This window comes from Gorilla gorilla, chromosome 7 (assembly GCF_029281585.2).
Source record: "Gorilla gorilla gorilla isolate KB3781 chromosome 7, NHGRI_mGorGor1-v2.1_pri, whole genome shotgun sequence".
NCBI classification, from domain to species: domain Eukaryota; kingdom Metazoa; phylum Chordata; class Mammalia; order Primates; family Hominidae; genus Gorilla; species Gorilla gorilla.
The window spans coordinates 27,736,467-27,754,565 of record NC_073231.2 but is presented as its reverse complement, the minus strand read 5'-3'; positions in this window follow the sequence as shown (position 1 = coordinate 27,754,565).

Below are 18,099 nucleotides of genomic sequence, written 5' to 3'. Positions count from 1 at the left end.
CAATAGAGGCGTCAGGGCCAAGAGCACTGTTTCCCTAGTTTTGGTAGCTGCAGATAGTAGCTGGCAAGCTGAGTGCTAAGGATGTGATAAGTAAAAACAGGCTCTGTGTTTTTACTTAGCCATCTCTGTAATGGCTAGAGAAAACTCTACTTTGGTCAAAGGTCGTTTTTAAGAAATACTGATCAGAAGCTGTTGATCCTTATTTTTAAGTGGATGCCCTTTAAACATTAAGTCTATAAGAACCCACTGCCCCACTTCTGGGAATGTAACAGAAACCCAAATACACATGAAGCTCTTCTTCAAAGCATTCCTTATAGCAGTAAATCATTGGAAACAACCTAAATGGTCAACCAGAAGGGAATGGCTAAGGAAATTATGATGTGTGCATAATATTAGTGAAATATTATGCAGCCTTTACAAGTGGAATTTCCATTACACGACATGGACGATGATTATAATGTAATGTTAGGTGAAAAAAACAAAACGAAATTCTATAACCATTGCATTCACAAAGATGTAAATGTGCTCAGGAAAAGAATCGCATGGTTACTGTGCTAGTGATGGAGGATTATAGGCAACTGCTTTGACTTTATTTTTCAGACTTTAAATAATACTTATATTATGTCTGTAATTTAAAAATAAAAAACCATTCTTTTTAGGAAATATATACTGTATTTACACATACATACACACATCTATATATAGAAGTATATATGTATAGAATATAGATATGTGCATATGTATAAGATATATAGATAGGATATAGAATATATATATATGTACATATATAAAATATGTTGATATGTGTATATAAATATATATAGATATGTGTATATATAAATGTATTTTTTTACTTAGCCTCTCAGCATTCATATCCGTGTATATATAAAATATATATACATTTTATGTATAAATATATACATTTTATATATATAAATTTTATATTTTATGTATATTTTATATAAATTTTATATTTTATGTATATTTATATAAATTTTATATTTTATGTATATTTTATATAAATTTTATATTTTATATATTTTTATATAAATTTTATATAATATATATTTTATATATATTATATAAATTTTATATTTTATATATATTTTATATATTTTTTATAATTTATATAAATTTTATATTATATATATTTTATAATTTATATAAATTTTATATTTTATATATTTTTTATAATTTATATAAATTTTATATTTTATATATTTTATAATTTATATAAATTTTATATTTTATATATAAGATATATACACATGTCTATATATTTTACACATATTTAATATATACCTATGTATATATGATATATACACCTATGTATACATATATACATCTATGTACATATATACACCTGTTATATATGTATGTATATTATATATATACCTATATTATATATAATACATATGTATAAGATATATTTTATATATACGCACACACACACACACACACATACACACACACACACCTCCTAATGGATGAGAAACCCTCTGAACTTTGCAATGGCGATACCAGTGGAAAGAAGTTGCCTTTTGATGGTTAAGAGAATTCTTAGCAAATGTGAATATGCCCATAATCTTCACAGACGTGATTTTTGTTTAATTTCATTAAATAAATGTTAGAAACAGTTGAAAATTTTTGGAATATTGATTATTTAACAGAATTCATATTTTTTTCTCCCCATATATGGTAGATATGGTGGTTTGGCACTTAGCATCTTACACTCCTCCTTGGACTGCAGTGGCCAGAACATGTAAAGCCACATTTCTCAGACTTTCTTGCAGCCAAGGGTCTAGCCATGAATTATATTCTGGCAATAGATGAATTAGAAAGATCTGGAAAGTGAACATGAGCTGAAGCTCCCTTCCTGCTCTTTGGTGTTTTCTGCTGCCTAGCAAGGTCACAGACACTTGAGGCAGGAACAGTTGGGGTGGGCAGTGGGTTCCCTACTCCAACAGCATGGCAGTGTTTGGTCACTAGATTCATGGATGCTGAGAGGTATTTATGGAATGAGGGGGTGCAGCAGTGATAAGTGGCAGCCTCCCGATCCCCACACCGTGACTTTGTAGGTGGCCTTCTGATTCCTTGCCTTTGAGGCCATGGCAGAGGTAGCCAGTCCCTTGGGAAGCCAGTTTGGCAGTGTGGATCTGTGCCTAAACCCCTCCCCACGGTTTTGTGCATAGCTGTGAAAGGGCATAGTAATGAAGGCGCCATCCCGGATGTCACAAGGCAGCAGCCGGTCCAGCTCCCAGACCTCTAGGGAAGGCATGCTGCGAGAGGGTGGCATCCCAGACAGCATAACCCAGTGCTTGGGCCACACTGCCATCAGGAAGGGAGCAGCTCTGTCTTTGAAAGGCAAGAACATGGCAACCAGGAGCAGAGGAGTGGCAGCTCATTTGGTCCTCTCCCATGGGGCAGGCCAGGAAGCTCAGAATGACTTGTCGCTTCTATCGGAGTCTTTCGTAAAGTTCCTGAACGTTGTAGTTCTGAAGATGTCATCATGCAGCCCTGGCCTAACTGGAAGCCAAGCTCCATTTAGAAAGAGGAAGCTGTAGAATGTGCAGGGCAAGAAGCACCTGACTTGGAGGTGTGGACCTGTGCAAGCTCTGCTTCCAGTGTTCACTAGCTGAGGGGCTCTGGCCTGTTTCTGGCAAGCTTCCTCCTCTGTAGACTTTGGTCATTCATACTACATGGTGAACAAAATATAGAGGAAAATAAACTCTATATTTGGAAGAGTATATATCTCAATTATATATGCTGCACCATGGAAGCTCATGGTGAAGTTTAGATATAATTTTGGAGAGTTGGGAGAAAAGAGGACAGAAAATGAGGGGTGCAGAGGGAAGAGGTTCAGGCTTTCTCCCAAATCCTGCTTTTTTTCATAAGAATTACTCTAGCCCTGACATCCATCTGCTCCATGCAACACACAGGTACATTACTACCCTACTTATAATTTAGCCAGTGCTGGGTGTCTCCCTGGGTCCCAGCACTCCTCTGCTTTGTGCGAGAGAGAAGACTCTTGGCCACGGAGCAACTGCAGCTAGCACTATGTCAACTAGGGCACCTGGTGGTGTGGTGTGCTTTCAGGCTTTGTTGATCTTTGATGTTTTGTGGGTTTCTCTGGTTTGTGTGTTTGTTTGTTGTTTGTTTGTTTTTGAGACAGAGTCTCACTCTGTGACCCTGGCTGGAGTGCAGTGGTATGATCACCGCTCATGCAGCCTTGAACTCCTGGGCTCAAGCAATCCTCCTGCCTCAGCCTCCCGAGTAGCTGGAACTACAGGCACTTGTCACCACACCTGGCTAATTTTTAAATTTTTCTGTAGACACAAGGTCCCACTATATATTGCCCAGGCTGATCTCAACCTTCTGGATTCAAGCAATCCTCCTGCCTCAGCTTCCCAAAGTCCTTGGATTACAGGTGTGAGCTACTGCACCTGGCCTGTTTTTTATAATGCACTCTCATCCCCATCCTGGGTAATTTTAAGTGGAGTGCACATGCTGGGAGGGCCTCAAAGGACTCTGGGCACACAGTCCCTCCCTCCCTCACACAGCTCTTGTCCTGTAGCCCCAGATTCCCTGCTTTCCCTGGGACAGTGCTGTGTTTCTAAATCTATCCGAGACTCATACAGAAATGAGTCTCCCCATGAGATGGACGAATAAATGGAGGCAAAAGCTAGCCTCCCTCTCAAACCCCAAGTCAAATAAAGAAGAGATGGGAAAGAGTCATCAGATGGGAGAACACAGGGCTGCCTCACTTTACCAGGCATCCTTGTACAACCAGTGGTGACTGGCAAGGGTCAGAGCTGGGGTGTAATCAGTAACTCGAGAGAGAAGCGTTGATCTGCCTCCCAGGAGCCTGCCTGTGCCCTGACGTCCTCCCACTCTGCTGCTTGACTCTACCAATCATCATGCCACGTGACGTGGGTGGGCCACCGCAAGAGCTGACATCTGCATTTTTCCCTCTCCTCGCCTGTTTCCACAAATACAATTGGTGCCCCCATCACCTAATAGAACCTCTCTTCCCTGCTCCTTACCTGAAGCTAGTACCCTAAGTCTCTCCTCCATCCTGAAGTCCTCCGGAGAGGACTCTCCCTGCTCTCTCTGCTAAAAATGCACTCAGTCCTTAACCCTTTGCGTGACAGTTTCTTTTCTTTTCCTTTCTTTCTTTTTTTTTTTTTTAGACGGAATCTCACTCTGTCGCCAGGCTGAAGTGCAGTGGCGCAATCTCGGCTCACTGCAACCTCGGCCCCAAGGATTCAGGTGATTATCCTGTCTCAGCCTCCTGAGCAGCTGGGATTACAGGCGCCTGCCACCATTGCGTGGCAGTTTCTAACCCTTGCAGTTTTCTACAGGAATTTTTGCGTGCCAGCCACATCGGCTGCTCCTCCCAGCATGAACCTCTCAGCCTCCGCCTCCTCTGGAATCCCTTCCTCACTTCCGCTCGCTTTCTTGGGGCCCTCTGCCTTTTCTCCCTCTCCTTCCTCCCTCCCTGCAACCCCGTCCTGGCAGCTGCTGTCCTGTCCTCCCGTTGGTCATCTCTCCTATTCCCACACCCCAGTTACCAACCCCAGCTCCTCCTCATTCCAGTCCCACGCGTTCATGCGCCTCCCGGCAGCTCTACCTGAATATTCTGCTGCACCTAAAGCTCAGAAAGCGTACAATATTTGTGTCCTGGGAGTGCTCTAACAAAATACCACAAACTAGGTGACTTAAAACAACAGAAATGTGGCCTGGCGCGGTGGCTGACGCCTGTAATCCCAACACTTTGGGAAGCCGAGGTAGGCGGATCACGAGGTCAGGAGTTCAAGACCAGCCTGACTAACATGGTGAAACCCCATCTCTACTAAAAATACAGAAATTAGCCGGGCATGGTAGCATGCACCTGTAATCCCAGCGACTTAGGAGGCTGAGGCAGGAGAATCGCTTGAACTCGGAAGGTGGAGGTTGCAGTGAGCTGAGACCGTGTCACTTCACTTCAGCCTGGACAACAGAGCAATACTCTGTCAAAAAAAAAAAAGAAAGAAAGAAAGAAGGAAGGAAGGAAGGAAGAAAGGAAGGAAGGAAGGAAAGAAAGAAAGAAAGAAAAAGAAGGAAGGAAGGAAAGAAAAAGAAAGAAAGAAAGAGAAAGGAAGGAAGGAAGGAAGGAAGGAAGGAAGGAAGGAAGGAAGGAAGGTAGGTAGGTAGGTAGGTAGGTAGGTAGGTAGGTAGGTCTGGAGGCCAGCAGTCTGAGATGGAGGTGTCAGCAGGGCCATGCTCTCTCTGAAAGCTATCCTGGAGGACCCTCCCCTGCCAGTTCCCAGCTTCTGGTCCCTCCTTGGCTTGTAGACGCATCACTCCGACCCCTGCCTCTGTTGCCATGTGGCACCCTCCCTGTGTGTCTCTGTGCCTGTCCAACTCCTCTCTTCTTATAAAGATACCTGTCATATTGGATTCAGGGCCCATCCTAATCCAGTATGACCTTGTCTTAACTTGATTACATCTGCAAAGACTGTATTTAGAAGTAAGGTCACATTCACAGGTTCTGGGTGGACATGAATTGGGTGGGGGGGACAGACACTATTCAACTCAGTCCAGTGAGGCAAGAGCACCAAGAGGCCTGCGTTCCTGTCCTAACATTCCTTTTTCTCGTTCCTTCATCTGTGAAATGATTATCTGGATTGGACTCATTGGTATGCAGACCCCTCCAGCTCTGTCCTTCTAATCTTTCTTCACAATCACCAACTCCTTCTTTTTTTCTTTTTTATTAACACAGAGTCTCGCTCTGTTACCCAGCACAGTGGGGTGATCTCAGCTCACTGTAATCTCCGCCTCCCAGGTTCCAGCAATTATCCTGCCTCAGCCTCTCGAGTAGCTGGGATTACAGGCACCCGCCACCACTCCCGGCTAATTTTGGGGGTTTTTTTCGTTTTTTTTTTTTGTGGGGGGACGGGTTTGACACAAAGTCTCACTCTGTCACCCAGACTGGAGTGCAGCGGCATGATCTCGGCTCACTGCAACCTCTGCCTCCCGGGTTCAAGCAATTCTCATGCCTCAGCCTCCCGAGGAGCTAGGATTACAGGCGCCCGCCACCACGCCCGGCTAATTTTTGTATTTTGGTAGAGATGGGGTTTCACCATGTTGGCCAGGCTGGTCTCAAACTCCTGATCTCAGGTGATCCACCTGCCTCGGCCTCCCCAAGTGCTGAGATTACAGGCGTGAGCCACCGCACCTGGCCTAGTTTTTGTATTTTTAGTAGAGATGGGGTTTCACCATATTGGCCAGGCGGGTCTCAAACTCCTGACCTCGAGTGGTCCGCCTGGGATTACAGGCGTGAACCACTGCGCCTGGCCACCAACTCTTTCTAATGCCATTTTTTCCCCTTGCATTTACCTCCTTTTTACCAACCTGCGGCCAAGCATAGAGTCATCTCTCTCTTTTTTTGACTCTTATATCCTATTAGCCACATCTGGATCCAGCCTCTGAGATAGCATCATCTATAGCTATAGTGACTCTGTAATTTATCATCCAAACTGGGACACTTTTTGAGAATGAAAAGGGTCACTGTTAACAATTCCACCAGGACAGAGGGTATAAGCTGAGACTATCCTAGGAAAACCAGGACATAGAATCACCTAATTATAGCCAGACCTTGCTTGTCACCCCCAAAACCATGTCCCTCAACCTATGGCCCTTGTCTCTTCTTATATCCTCTTGGAAGGGAAGACTCTCCACATCTCCACTGTTGAAATGATGCTCAACATTCATTTCTCAACTCAGACACCTCACCTTCCATGAAGTCTTCTCTGACCCCTAAAAAGTAGGAGGAACCCTGGAGCTCTTCCCTGCCTCTTCCACAGCTCTTACTTAGAACCTTGAACTTTGTATTGCAGCTCTGGAAGCCATGTCTCAGCCCTCCCATTACACTCTAAGTTCCTTGAATACACACAATGAATAAACAGTACATATTATTAAATGAGTCAGAATTTCTTTGGAAAAGAGCTTCATCTTCCTATATAACAGCATGAAATATTGCAGACGTTCATGATTCCCAGGGAGTTAAAGAACATGTTGCACCTCAGAGCTGGAGATTCTGAGCACAGGTTGTGAAGAAGAGAGAAAAAGGTGACTTTTTTTTTCTTCCAAAGTATATGTCACAAACACTAAATTAGAGAGCTACCTTTCTTTTCTTTTCTTTTCTTTTTTTTTTTTTTTGAGATGGAGTCTTGCTCTGTCACTCAGGCTGGAGTGCAATGGTGTGATCTCGGCTTACTGCAAACTTCGCCTCCCAGGTTCAAGTGATTCTCCACCCCAGCCTCCCGAGTAGCTGGGATTACAGGCACGCATCACCATATCTGGCTAATTTTTGTATTTTTAGTACAGGTGGGGTTTCACCAAGTTGGCCAAGCTGGTCTCAAACTCCTGACCTCAGATGATCCACCTGCCTCAGCGTCCCAAAGTGCTGGGATTACAGGCGTGAGCCACGGTGCCCGGCCAGGGGACTACCTTTCTTAGGACAACATGGAGTTACTAAGCTGGGGACCTGAAAGAGAACTAGAGTATGATATAGTCTATAAGTCCTTTCTTACAGGTGGACAAAAGAGATCCAAGGTAAAGTAACGTGTCCAAGGACACAAAAGTGGTTGGTGGCAGAGCTGGGATAAAACCCCAGGTGTGTCATTCAATACCCGTTCACTTACTTACCTTTGAAATAAACTCAGAGCCTGATAAAACTCCTTTATTGCTATCATTTGTCATATCTCAGATGCCTGCTCTGTAAAAATCAATAGTCATCAATTCTCCACTCTGGTCAGGTTCACCTGACACAGCACATTAGCACATGGCCACATTTGCACAGTTTTGTACTGAGCTCTATGCACAGTGAATAAGAGAGTTCACTGACCACGATCCTTCAGGTAGCAAAGTCTCTGTACTTCCCTGCCTCAAATAGACTACTGAGCAGAGAAGATGCCCCTCTGTGGGAGGATGGAGATGATGTCGCATAAAAATAACAAGCATGTGCTTTGGAGACAGATCAGGACTGAGTAAAACCCACTGCTTCCAAGAGTTGCCCTTGGGAGAAGCAGCTCGTTTGCAGTTAGAAGCACCAACCACTGTGGTTTTCCATTTGCGTTCCATGTGTTTTCTCTGTCCACAGCATCTAATTATGCCTTGCTGGTCTCTCCTGACTTTAGTCATATGTGTTTCTCAAGTCTGGACCTCTGTTTCAGCTGCTGTTGGGGGGCAATTGCAGAGTGATTGTGAATTTGCAGAGAAAGATGTGCAAAGGGTGCCAGGTTGCCACCTACCAAAGCAGGGGGGGCAAAGTTAGCACCAAGAGTCTCTCAGGTGGGAGAGAAGGGTTAACCAAGGATCTCCACTTGGTGGCCTGTGGAGACAGGCCTTCAGAAACACTGGGTAGCAGAGAAGAACCCTGGGAGTGGCCTCAGAGAGCAGCCAGATCTTCCCCCTCCTCTCAGGCTCCCAGGCTGAACACTTCAGCTACTGTGTTGGTAGATGGAGCCCCAGTATCTGAGACTCCCAATGTGGCTGTGCGAGAATGGGCTGGATGGTACCTTTTCCCTACATCAAAGCTCCAGGCTAGGGGGAAATTCAGCCACATACACACTGTGAAGTTCTTAATTCTGCTTTATTAATTTCCAGAGTCCTCCTTGATGTAATAAACACACCCTTCTCAACTGAGGCCAAATGTGGTAATTCATAAAATTTGTCTATGTAGCAAGATGCTACATAGCAGTTTTCCCCAAGAAATCTGCCTACTCAGGACAGATTTTCAAGAATCAGGACATTTGGTGTACATAATCAGAAAGAGTATTTTTAGTCCAGTTTTTAAAACTAACCAGCTCTGATGCAACCAGTTTAGAAAACGGTCTGGCAATATCTAGTAAAGCTGCATATACACATGACTTATGACTCAGCAGTTCGACTCCTAATATATACTCCAGGAACACCTACTTTGTGCACCAAAAGACGTTCACAAAAATGCTCACATCAGCACAATTCACAACAGTCCCAGGCTGGAAACAACCCAACTGTTCATCAGTAGCAGGATGGATAAATACATGGTGGTATGTTCACACAATGCAATGTGACACAGCAACAGAAAGGAATGATTCTCAACTTTGGACAACAACATGGTTCAATATGACAAACACAATGTGGAGCAAAAGAAGCCAGACACAAAATAGTAGACAATATGATTCATTTAACATACAGTTCAAGAACAAAAAAAGCTAATTGATAGTGTTAGAAACCAGCATAGTCATTACCCTTGTGGCTGCAGGGAAGCATGAGAGACCTCCTGGGAATCTGGTTGTGTTCTGGGTTTTTTTATTTGGTGTGTTCACTTCATGGAAATTCATTGAACTGGACACTTATGATTTCTACACTTTTTATAACATATATGTTATAAGTCAATATATAACTATAAATGTAGAAATAGTTATATATTCTGGAGAAAAAATATAGTAAATATTTGTTTAATTGATTGAGGAGGAAGCAGAGAATAGCAGGAAAGTTTGAAGTTTACAGGAAAGGTAAACTTTGAAGTCAGAACTCCTGACTTACCACCTACTACCTAGCTGCATGTCCTTGGAAAAATTACTTACCATCTCTGAGTCTGGTTCTCAATTATAAAATGAACACAAAGAATTCCTACATTGCAGAATTAAATGAGAAATTACAGAAGGCACCTGATATATATTAATGCTATTATACATATATAGACTACTGCTATATGTATAACATATAATACATATAATAGTGATATATATATGCCAAACTGTCAATTTCCCCTTAGTGTTTGGCTAATATTTGTCAGCATTTACTGTAGCCATAGACAGTCGCTCAGGGTGGAGTGCAATGGCACGATCTCGGCTCACTGCAACTTCTGCCTCCTGGGCTCAGGCAATTCTCCTTCCTCAGCCTCCCGAGTAGCTGGAATTACAGGCACCCACCACCACGCCTGGCTAATTTTTGTATTTTTAGTAGAGATGGGGTTTCACCATTTTGGTCAGGCTGATCTCGAACTCCTGACCTCAGGTGATCCACCCTCGGCCTCCCCAAGTGCTGGGATTACAGGCATGAGCCACCATGCCTGGTCTGCCATAGAGATTTTTCATAGCATATTTATGTTCACCAAAGATCTTTCTCTTAATCAGCAGTTAATTCTGCTTTTTAAGTGTCCTCTGGCCAGGCGCAGTGGCTCACACCTGGAAACAACCCAACTGTTCATCAGTAGCAGAATGGATAAATAAAATCCCAGCACTTTGGGAGGCCAAAGTGAGCAGATCAGCTGAGGTCAGGTGTTCAAGACCAGCCTGGCCAACATGGTGAAACCCCATCTCTACTAAAATTACAAAAATTAGCCAGGCATGGTGGCGGGCGTCTGTAATCCCAGCTACTCAGGGAGGTTGAGGCACAAGAATCGCTTGAACCCTGGAGGCGGAGGTTGCAGTGAGCTGCGATCACACCACTGCACTCCAGCCTGGGCAACAAAAGGGAGACTCTGTCTCAAAAAAAAAAAAAAAAAAAAAAATTGTCCTTTTTTTTTTTTTTCCAAAAATCAAAATCTATTTGATAAATGCAAGTATATAAAATCAGGACATGAACATGATTTGCTCAGTTTAATGAACTTAATTTTAAGATATAGATCAATTCAAATTCTCATCAATTGTGTCACATCCATAAAAGTCACTTTAAGGGCATTAGCAGGCTCTCAAAATTGATCAATTTGGCACAAGTAAACCATGTTTCTCTTAAAAGGCTTGTGCACTCACCCAGGCACAAGGGTGTTACAGTCGAGCACATTTACACAGGTAGAAACACAGAGTGCCTTCTTGTAGCTTTGCTGTATTCCCCTCTGTCCTTCCGTCACTGTCCTAGGAGAGCAGTGAACTCACTTAGTTTCAGTGTCTCTCCATTCGCGGAAGTTGGTGGCCAAGTCATCCTAAAAAATGGCAACTTGATAACTTTCCAGCACTTTCAGATATCTTATCTCCCTTCCTTCTTAGGGCTGTTATTAAGGAGTAAGCTGGAGAAATGCAGGCCGTGTAATTTTATATGATGCTTGGGTCCATTTGTTGCTGCACCCCAGGAGGGTTGATTAATGGTGACAATATCAGCAGGAAGGGGGTGGGACACAGGACTCTGTCCTTGACTTAGGTTCAACTCAACTATTTTTTTTTTTAATCAACTACTAGAAAAAGTCCTGGGATGCAGATTTATCAACCTCTTAGAAGACAAAGCTAGGGGGAGTCGCTTCTTAGAATGTTAAAATTCAATTTTTTTTTTTTTTTTTTTTTTGAGACGGAGTTTCGCTCTTGTTGCCCAATCTAGCATGCAGTGGCACAATCTCGGCTCACTGCAACCTCCACCTTCAGAGTTCAAGCGATTCTCCCGCCTCAGCCTCCCAAGTAGCTGGGATTACAGACATCTGCCACCATGCTCGGCTAATTTTGTATTTTTAGTAAGACGAGGTTTCTCCGTGTTGGTCAGACTGCTCTTGAACTCCCAACCTCAGGTGATCCAACCGTCTCGGCCTCTCAAGGAGCTGGGATTACAGATGTGAGCCCTTGCGCCTGGCCTCAAAATTATTTTTAAAATCTTTAAAAGTATAAAATTTTACCCTTAAATCCTAAACATTAGGGATTTACTGGACAAGACTCAGCACTCCTAAGCAGATAAAACTTCACATGGCATTGTCCTCGCCCCCCAAGCTTGGCACAAACTCCAGCTCCTAGAACAATTTTCCCTGGCTCTCTTCACCTGGATGGTTGCTACTTGTCCTTCCAGTCCGCATTTAGATGTCACCTCCTCTGGGAAGACATGCTGACCTCACAGGTTTGCTTCTAGTTGCTCAAGCCGAAAACCCTGGAGTCATTCTTAAGTCTTTGTCTTTCACACAGAAAGTTCCATCAGTCAAGAATCATGCCAGCTCTACCTCCAAAGTGTTCCTTTCCAATATACAGTATAGCTGTATGTAGTCTTTTTAAGTGTCTAAGTGGATTACTTATGGTTTTATTTATTGTGCTTATTTGTTTGTGTTTATTAACTGTTTCCCCCCAAAAAAATGTGTCTCAAGAGAGACAGAACTTCAGTCTGTTTACAGATACTTTCCAGAATCTACAGAGGTTTGTAAGACATGGTAGAAACCTAAAAGTATTTATTTTTTATAAATGAGCAGATAAATGTTCGGTACTCCTGTATCACTCTGAATTCTCTCATCATAAGATTTTGTATCCTGTCATGTAATTGACAGAGGTTTGTTTCTACATAAAAACCTGTCTTTTGGCCAGGTGTGGTGGCTCACACCTGTAATCCCAGCACTTTGGGAGGCCAAGGTGGGTGGATCACCTGAGGTCGGGAGTTTGAGACCAGCCTGACCAACATGGAGAAACCTCGTCTCTATTAAAAATACAAAATTAGCCACGCATGGTGGCACATGCCTGTAATCCCAGCTACTCAGGAGGCTGAGGCAAGAGAATCGCTTGAACCCAGGAGGCAGAGGTTGCAGTGAGCCAAGATCACACCATTGTACTCCAGCCTGGGCAACAAGAGCGAAACTCCATCTCAAACAAACAAACAAACAAACAAACAAAAACTATCTTTTCATTACACCTTTGCCCATGAATAAATTCCAGTTGTCACGTAATGGTTTGACCATTTCACTAGACTACAAACCACAAAGAGCCCATAGCTGGTCAGCCTGGCTGACTGCCGTACCCCCAACACCTTGGGGCAGTGCTCTGTAGAGAGAAATAGCACATGCATTAAGTGCCAGGCACTCATCTGTGTTTTACAGGCACTAATTCATTTAACCCTCACAACTACTCAATGAGGTGGGTACTACTGCTATCTCTACTTTATAGGTAAAGAAATTGAGGCCCTGAAAATTTAGGAAATGTATACAGTGGCACATAGCAAGAGATGGATCTTGGATTCTGACCTAGGAAATCTGGCTCCAGAGCTCAAGTTCTAAACTACTATGCTGAAGTGCCTCATCTTCTCAGGACACTTAATAAAAATTGTTTAATAAATAAATCCATGAAATATGGCTGCCAAAAAGAGGAGAATGTGTTCTGAAGCTGCATTAATAAAGTGTCAAGATAAGAGAGGCTGTTATAAGCCACATACATAATTTTAAATTTTCCAGTAGTCACCTTAAAAAATGTAACAGGAAACTGGTGAAATTAATGTTAATAATATATTTTATTTATCTCAATGTCTCCAGCGTAGGGTACAGGTCAGCTCAGTTTACGATGACTCGTTTTCAAAAAGACATCAGTCCACTGAAGTAGGTCTGAAGACTTAAACCACAAAGGCAATGAGTCTGCAATTTATGAACAGTCAGTGAAACTTCTCAGCCTTTGAAGAGTTGGGGTGGGAATTCAGGATCTCCCTTCAAATCCAGGGATTCCTGTGGGAAGAGGACTCATCTGGTGCAGTGGGGCCTGAGGGCAGAGCTGAGGGGTGAGAGTTAAGTCCTAGAAAGGCAGATTTCAGTTCCCTGTAAGAAGGAACTAGTAGTTAGAAATACTCAAAATTTCAAAACCCAAGGGCCTAGCAACAGATGAATGGATAAACGCAATGTGCTCTATACATACAATGAAATGTTATTCAGCCTTAAAAAGCAATGAAATTCTGACATATGTTACAACATGGATGAACGTTGAAAACATGATGCTAAGTGAAATAAGCCAGTCACAAAAGGACAATATGTGATTGCACTCACATGAGGTACCTAAAAGAGTCACATTCATAGAGACAGAAAACAGAGTAGGGGTGACCAGGGGCTGGGAGAGTGGGAGAATGGGGAGTTAGTGCTAATGGGTGCAGAGTTTTAGTCTGGGGAGATGAAAATGTTCTAAAGATGGTGGTGGTGGTGCTTGCACAGCAACATGAATGTACTTAATGCCGGTTGATTGTACATTTAAGAATGGTTAGATGCTGGGTGCTGTGGCTCACGCCTGTAATCCCAGCACGTTGGGAGGCTGAGGCAGGTGGATCAAAAGGTCAGAAGTTTGAGACAAGCCTAACCAACATGATGAAACCCTGTCTCTACTAAAAATACAAAAATTAGCCGGGCCTGGGGTGCGTGCCTGCAATTCCAGCTACTCAGGAGGCTGAGGCCGGAGAATCACTTGAACCCAGGAGACGGAAGTTGCAGTGAGCTGAGATCGAGCCACTGCAGCACTCCAGCCTGGGCAACAGAGTGAGACTCCATCTCAAAAAAAAAGAAAAAAAGAATCGTTAGAATGGTAAACTTTATGTTGCGTGTCGCTTACCACAATAAAAAATGGAAAAATTAAATTTTTAACCCATTTATGCCTGAGGTTATGCAATTTTTTGAATTTTTGCAGACCTTGGTGATGACCTTGAGCAGTAGGATATAAATAACTCCCACATGCTTAGCGTTGCAATTACGGAACTCTAGGCTTAAATGGGTTAATAAAAAAATCAGCAAACAAATAAGGCTCTGCCTGTGAGACAATGGCAGCAAATGAGCTGAGGCAGAGGTTAAAGAAAATATAGGGACATTCTTGAATTTGGGTGGGAGTTAGACAGTTTGGCCCTTCAGGTCCTTTTTAATTTTTGAGGTTTTAGTTGTCTGTTTTGAACATTTGTTGAGCACTCAGTATGTCGTAACTATGTTAAATATGAAGTATATCACTGACTTTCTACCACTCCCCGAGACATCACTATCATAGTCCTCATTTTACCTACAAGGAAACCCAGGCTTAGAGTTCTCAAGCAATTTGCTCAAGGCCTGCCACATTCTAAATGTAAGGAAGAAGGGCAGAAACTCCAGAGACAGCACCAAGCTACAGGGCATGGATTTCACTGATGGGGAAACCGAGAGGGTTCCGTGACTCACCCAAGACCATGCAGAGCCGGCATCAGGGCTCAGGTCCTTCCTGCTGTCAGGGGCTCCTCAATGACTCTACGCTCCCTCCCCACTCTTTCCTCCTCTACTCGGGGCATCAAATGCTTTGTGGGCATCCTATTTGGTCACAGAAGGCTCTAACTGTCCTCAGGAAGGCACATGCCCAGCCTCAGAGAACATTACTGGGCCAGGATGTCTCATGAGAGACATAAAGACTGGGCCAATGTTGGCGGCACCATCACTGTCCTTTCAGAGCCCAATTTCCTGGTTAACAACTAAGTTACCTTGTTATTTTCATCACAATTTCCCATGTCAAAACCTCAGTACTCCCTCATTTAAAAGGCACTTGTAAATGATGATTTGAGAACACAAGCACTTCCATAAACCCAGTGCCCATTTTAATTTGAGGAGCACCGTGCTTTGTGTTTGATATGGTCTGTTGGTGCTTTGAAGCAGAGTCTAGACAGTAGAAATAGAAGTCAAGCTACATTAGGTAATATTACACTTTCTAGTAGCCACCTTAAAAAATGTAAAAGGAAAAAGGTGAAATTAATGTTAATAATATATTTTATTTAACCCAATTTATCCAAAATAATTACTGATGAGATTTTTGCATTCTTCTTTCATGCTATCTTTGAAGTCAGTATATATCTTATATATAGTTACATCACATCTCAATTCAGCATAGCCATATTTCCAGTGATTAACAGCTACATGGAGCCAGTGACTACCATATTAAACAGTGCAGGTCTAGGCTCTTTTTTTTTTTTTTTTTTTTTTTTTGAGACAGGGTCTCACTCTGTTGCCCAGGCTGGAGTGCAGACTGGTGCAATGATGACTCACTGCAGCCTCCACCTCCTGGACTTAAACAATCCTCCCACCTCAGCCTCCCAGGTAGCTGGGACTACAGGCATGTGCTACCACTCCCGGCTAATTTTTTTTTTTTTTTTTTTGTATTTTTAGTAGAGACGAGGTTTCACCACATTGCTCAGGCTGGTCTCAAACTCCTGGGCTCAAGCAATCTGCCACCTCGACCTCCCAAAGTGCTAGGATTACACTATGCCCAGCTTAGGCACTTTTTTCTAGGAGTTTGATGCTGAAGTATAAAAGAGAAGTAAGGGAGTTACATCTAGTGAAAATTTTACTTCGAATGGGATGCTGATCATACATGTCAGCTATGGGGCATAGAGAGGGGAGGGACTAAAGATAGAAAAGAAAGGAAATAAATAACGGTGCCTTCTCCAGGAAGATGCTTGACTGGGGTGGATGGGGGCGGGAGGAGTACAGAAGGTGTGCTATCAAGGGCCAAGACAAGGGCAAGCTTTGGAGCCAGCGCTGATCAAGTTCTTCTATAAGAAACTCAACCTCTATAGAAACTCTTCTATAAGAGGACTCAAAATCATTTTACTCTTTTTATAGGATTTCTAGTTTTCACCCTTATTTCCTTCTCTCCACCCTGTTGTCCCTCATTTATCCAATTGCCATCACTGTGATATCACAACAAAAGGGCTAGGACTCATGTCACCTACAAACCCATCCCAGGTGCCACTGCTCAACTATGGGACTTGCGGCAAATCAGCTTCCTTCTATGGCTCCAGCTTCCTCCTTAGTAAAATGAGATGGTCCAACTATTCAGGTATTCATTCATTCATTCAGTTAGTCAGTCAATAAGTCATTCTGTAAGTATTAAGCACTTAATAAGCACCCCATGAGGTTTGAGCTGCTCTCTGATTTTCACCTCCCTCTGATTCTGCTTTGTGTTCCCTGTGACTCCTGGGTAACCCTCGCTCTGCTGCCATGTGCTGGATCTCCCAGGCTGAAATTTTCTGTTCCCAAACCAAACAAGAGGCTCCTCAGGCAGCCCAGATACTCCCTGCTAGTGACCAAGAAAGGGAGGAGAAGGTATTAGTCCATTCTTTCACTGCTATAAAGACACTACCTGAGACTGAGTAATTTAGAAAGAAAAGAGGTTTAATTGACTCACAGTTCCGCGTGGCTGGAGAGGCCTCAGGAAACTTACAATCATGGCGTAAGGGGAAGCAGGCATGTCTTACAGGGCAGCAGGCGAGAGAGCGTCTGTGTGAAGCGAAGGGGGAAGAGTCCCTTATAAAACCATCAGATCGCATGAGAACTTCCTCACTATCATGAGAACAGCATGGGGGAAATTGCCCCCATGATCCAATCACCTCCCACCAGGTCTCTCCCTCAACACCTGGGGATTACAATTCAAGATGAGATTTGGGTGGGGACACAGAGCCTAACCATACCAGAGAGGGAATGATCACCGACAGGATGGGCCACAGCTGTGCCCACTGCACTTTTCTACTCAGGAATTTTCTCAGTACAGTGGCCTCCTTAGCTTCCATTTGGAGGTTTTGGCCAACACCCATCAGAGCTCTTTGAACTATACACCAGAGCACTGGGAGCATAGGAGAGAAGAAGGCAAACACAACAAAAATCCCCAACCCGGTCCTCGTTCCTCAAAGCCTGATTTATAACTGCTATCAGTTAGTACTTAGGGGGCCACGGGGTGGTGCCTCTCTCAACCCTGGCAATGAGGGAAATTTGGCTTTCCTCTGACGGTCAAAGCTGAGAGTTTGCATAGAGTACATTGGAGCTGCATAGCCACCTCAAAGAGAGGGGAGGATACTCAGGCACATGAAGTCTGACTGATAATGGATTGCAAGTAGCAATGCTTCCATTAGAGAAGGAAATAAAAATGGGTACGTGAAAAAGAGTTTTGAAGTCTGGGAGTAAAAGGAGAGTCACACCTAGAGACTTCAGCAGTGCCTGTCCCCACAGAGATAGGAAAGGACACAGCCCTGGCAAGGCCCGGAGGTCCCATCTGCTGACAGCCTCCTGGAGCTGGGACACACAGGGCTTGTGAGCACAGGTGGCATGCCAGTATCCTGTGGCCTTTGGTTGGACAGGTGTGTAATGCCCTACTGTTTATACTGACGCTGCGAAACGCCTGATTTATCTAGTTTCCCCTGAGTGTGGCTTTGTGCTCCTCAGGTAACCATCCAGGCCACGCTTTGGTTTCTACAAGGCTTTCCCTACAGAGAGGGAATGTGTCCAGGCTCTGGAGCCTGGTTATTTATTCCTCACTGTAAATTCACGAACAGGTTGGAACTCTAGTTACGTACATTAATCTTGAGAGTTTGATAAATATGAACCAGGCCCTGAGAGATCAAAGTACCCTCAGGGCA